This window comes from Apodemus sylvaticus, chromosome X (assembly GCF_947179515.1).
Source record: "Apodemus sylvaticus chromosome X, mApoSyl1.1, whole genome shotgun sequence".
Taxonomy (NCBI): Eukaryota; Metazoa; Chordata; class Mammalia; order Rodentia; family Muridae; genus Apodemus; species Apodemus sylvaticus.
The window spans coordinates 139,025,069-139,029,402 of NC_067495.1; the positions used below are offsets into that span (position 1 = coordinate 139,025,069).

Below are 4,334 nucleotides of genomic sequence, written 5' to 3' on the forward strand. Positions count from 1 at the left end.
GAAAAATGCAGTCTGGCAAAAGTTATTACTGAATTTTAATTAGATTTTTCATGTTTATAGACTCTATTACCCCCAATAAGCTTTCAAAGTTGTTACTGAAAATGTGGCAAGACCTAACAAAACTAAAACACAAGTTCAGACTTGGCAATTGAACTGTAGGCAGGTGCTCATAAAAATAAAATGGTTATTGAATGGTTAAAATTATTCACTCTAACACAGTGATCTGTTCATGAATGTTTCTTAGTAAATTGAAAAATGTAGTACTGGATATTATTTCAAACTAAATATTCTGTGAAATTAATATGAGTATATTAAAAAGGTAAAGTTCTGAAAAACTTCACGTTTTTAAACTATTATTGAATTTCTCATGGACTTTCAGACTTCTCTGTCTGTTTCTTTGCCTCTTTCTCTGTATGTGTGCCTGTGCATGTGTGTGTGTGCATGTATGCCTGTGTGTCTCTCTCTATGTGATTGTTTGTGTTTTGTATGACTCAAACACTATCTTTTAAATTTTTCTGTTTATAAAAAGCAAGTCTCTGAAGTAAATAGTATGTTTAAACAAAATTTGTTTTTTGCATTGTGGCAGAAGAACTACCATTAAAATCTACATACTACAATAAACTCTATTCACCAACACTATTAAAATCTACATACTAGAATAGACTCTTTTCACCACTATTTTCAGTTATTTAATCACTGATAGAACATTTTATATATATATATATATATATATATATATATATATATATATAAAGTTTTTCCTTTTTATTGATATATTTTTTATTTACATTTCAAATGATTTCCCCTTTTCTAGACCCCCACTCCCCGAAAGTCCCATCAGCCCCCTTCCCTCCCCGTTTTCCCACCTAACCCTTCCCACTTCCCTGTTCTGGTTTTGCCGTATACTGACTGCTTCACTGAGTCTTTCCAGAACAAGGGGCCACTCCTCCGTTCTTCTTGTACCTCATTTGATGTGTGGATTATGTTTTTGGTATTCCAGTTTTCCAGGTTAATATCCACTTATTAGTGAGTGCATACCATGATTGATCTTTTGAGACTGGGTTACCTCACTTGGTATGATGTTCTCCAGTTCCATCCATTTGTCTAAAATTTTCCTGAATTCATTTTTTGTAATGGTTGAATAGTATTCCATTGAATGTATGTATGTATATATGTATATATATATATATATATATCACATTTAATTATCCATTCCTCTTAGAACAACATTATTAATTGTTGTAAAAAAGAAAACTAGATATCACAGACCTTATCTTCATCTTATGCTTGACTTGAAGCCATGGACCAGACCAAGAAAAAGAGTAGCAACTGGGGATTCTTTCTTCACTAAATCTTTATATTCTCAATTTGATTTACCACAGAGATCCTATAGACATCAGTCAACCACTTCCGTGCTTTATTATATACATAATAAACATTCCAGTTTTGATGTGTGATGGTTAAAAACTTCACCTGACCCTAACTGCACTTTGTATATGTCTGTATGCCTTTCACATCTTTTCACGCCTAGCCAGAATCCTAGGATCCAAGCTATATCATGGCATATGATATTAAAAATTACCTCTTTGAAAATTATGCCTTATTATACTATTATTCAAAACCCTTGTTTTAAACTTATATAGACTATAAAACCTGGTATTACAAGCCAGAAATGACAATGATATTGACTCTTGCATATTACCTATACAGTTAGTTTTGCCAGAAGTCTATGTTTCCTTACATAGCTTTAAGTCTTATGTCTTTTAATTCCAACCTTATAGATCTACTTGAAAGTGCTTTTACTAGTAATAAACTCTAGCTTTTGATTATTTTGGAATTTTGATTGAGAGTTTGTGTGGCAAAGAATTCTCAGTAGAAATTTATATTTTTCTTAGAATTTTCCATATATTATTTTACTGCCTTATTTGGCAAACTGCATTATTTGCACTGCTGAGAAACTGGCAGATAGTTTTGTCTGGGATTCCCTGTATAAAAGTACTGTCTTCTTGATGATTTCAAGAGTTTGAGGTAGAGGTTTCAAATGTCTTACAGAATAAAAGGGTCTCTTAATCGGAATTAATTGGGTTTCTTCACATAGAGACTTGTGATATTCAACAGTTTAAAGATTGACTTTATGGTGTCTCACAGGTTCGTTAGTTATTCATTCATTATCTTACTGACTCCTAAAATACAAAATAGTCTAATCTTCATCAATAGTATCTTCTGTCTCATTAAAGCTACTTCTAAACTTTCTGGTAAATCTTCCATTTTAGATATTAGAATATTAACCAGCAGAATAAGCATGATTTTTTCTCATTGTAATTCTTTTTTTTAAAGTCACAAACCAGATTTGGTGTCATATTTTATAACAGGAGAAAACAAACCCAAGTACTATATTCTAACAATATACTACAACCCAGAGAAGAGAGCACATATAGGCACAATCTAAGTCTTTATAGTTGACTGGTGACCTGGCTATGACTCCATTGCGCTGGTGACAGGACTAGCAACTATTGTATCTGGAGATGTCATACTCCTTCCCCAGGACCTACTTGTAGCAAAATAAAGAGAACACTCTTATCTTCACACAAGAGTAAGAGGTCACACCCAGTTTTCAGTCATCAAAATGAGCAGAAGTCGCCTCACTGGCTTTTTCCAAACGTCTTGTACTAAAGCATCAACTATCTTAAAATATCCCACAATTTCTGGGTGAGAAAGGCACCTTCAAAGGCATAGATGTGGATTTCCATTGATCTCAGTGTCAGCTGCAGTTCTGGTGATCATGCCACAAGAGTGAGTAATGCCAGCATCTAGCCCAAACTTAAGAGATCTGTCCTTATCCTTCAAGACTCTTAGTTAAGACCTTGTTCCTATGAACACACTTGGGGTACAGCATATTGTCCTCCAGGTGTGGTGGTAGAAATGTGCATGCCAGAAGTAAGAAGAGGGCAATCACTTTCCCTTTGTTATCAGGTACCCAGGCTTGGCCAGCATGGATCTGTAGCGCACCCCAACCACTTGAGTTCCCAGTAAGGCATGTCCGATGAACCACATACCACATTTTCCCATAGCTTACTGATGTCGCATTGGACAGCACTGCCTTGAACTTCTCAGCATTGGCCGTAATTCTGGCCCAAGATGCCAATACTGCTTCAGAGGCAGATGTAGTCACAACCATGATCCTTTCAAGGGGAACTGTTACCTGAGACTCATCCCCTTGTTCAGTCTTCATTTTTTATTTTTTTTTTATTTATTTTTTTTTTTTTTTTGGTGAGACGTCTTCTACCTGGTCTCTGACTGAGTCGGGAATATTTGTCGATTTGGGCTAGCCTTTGCTGCTCAGCTTCATATCCTGACACCATGCCCGCAAAACATCTTGGTGACTCAGGTTCACTGGAGGCATAAGCTGTAGAAAAAAGAGGAAGTAGAACCTTCCTATGAATGTGTCCTGGCCTCTCTGGATCTTATGCTTGTGCCTTTTTTCTCCTTTGGTTTACAACTTTGATCTTTTTCTGACTTTTTTTTTCTTTTTCCTCTTTGCTTTAGTCTTGGCAGAAAACATGTTTGGTTGACAAGACATCTGGCATTCTACTTCCCTTGGCTCTTCTGTGCTCTGCTTCTTGCTTCCAGCAGTCTCCATCTTAAGATTAGATGAAACCTTCGAAAGAAGGTTCTTCCAGCTTCCTCATTGTAATTCTTAATAACTTTTTTTGTGTTCTTAATTCTTTATGTACTGTGTTGCTGCTTTGTTTTAGGTAGTCAATGATATTTAAAAGACTTGATTTAGTAGTTGCCTGGTTATTTTCATTTCTAAGGTAACTAGAAGACACATTCTGTCTGATACTTTGCTCCATTCATGATATTATAGTTTCTTACCCCACCCCATGCTATGAAATTTCTCTTGGTGAAAGGTAGACTTTAGAATTCTGCAATGTAATAATTATATAAATTAAGGTTTGGGGGTTTGATTGTTTGTTTTTGCAAGTTGGCTCTCTCATCATTAACATTTACTCAATCAGTTTTCAAGTATGGATAGAACTTACATCATTTTTTTCTCATACATTAATGCAAAATACAGGCAAAAATTGAAATATGAATGAAAGCTTCACACCTGTGTTTATAATAGACGTGACTCCTACTTAGTATTCATATAGAATTTTCTTTCACATGACTTTTTAAATTTTATTTTGTATTAGTGTACATTGATGGTATAAATAAAGAATATGCAAGAAAACTAGACTGAACTGTATCCCTTGTCTTTCCTTTATCCTTCTTCATAACAAATTTTCCTCTATGCTTCATCTCCTTCATCTTCTATAACATACTTCGTATAG

At 34.8% G+C, this 4,334-nt stretch overlaps 1 pseudogene; it reads right to left on the minus strand.

The window, feature by feature from the left end:
* Positions 1 to 2,836: 2,836 nt before the first annotated feature.
* LOC127675689 (developmental pluripotency-associated protein 4-like) lies at positions 2,837 to 3,640 on the minus strand (annotated as a pseudogene).
* Positions 3,641 to 4,334: the final 694 nt, after the last annotated feature.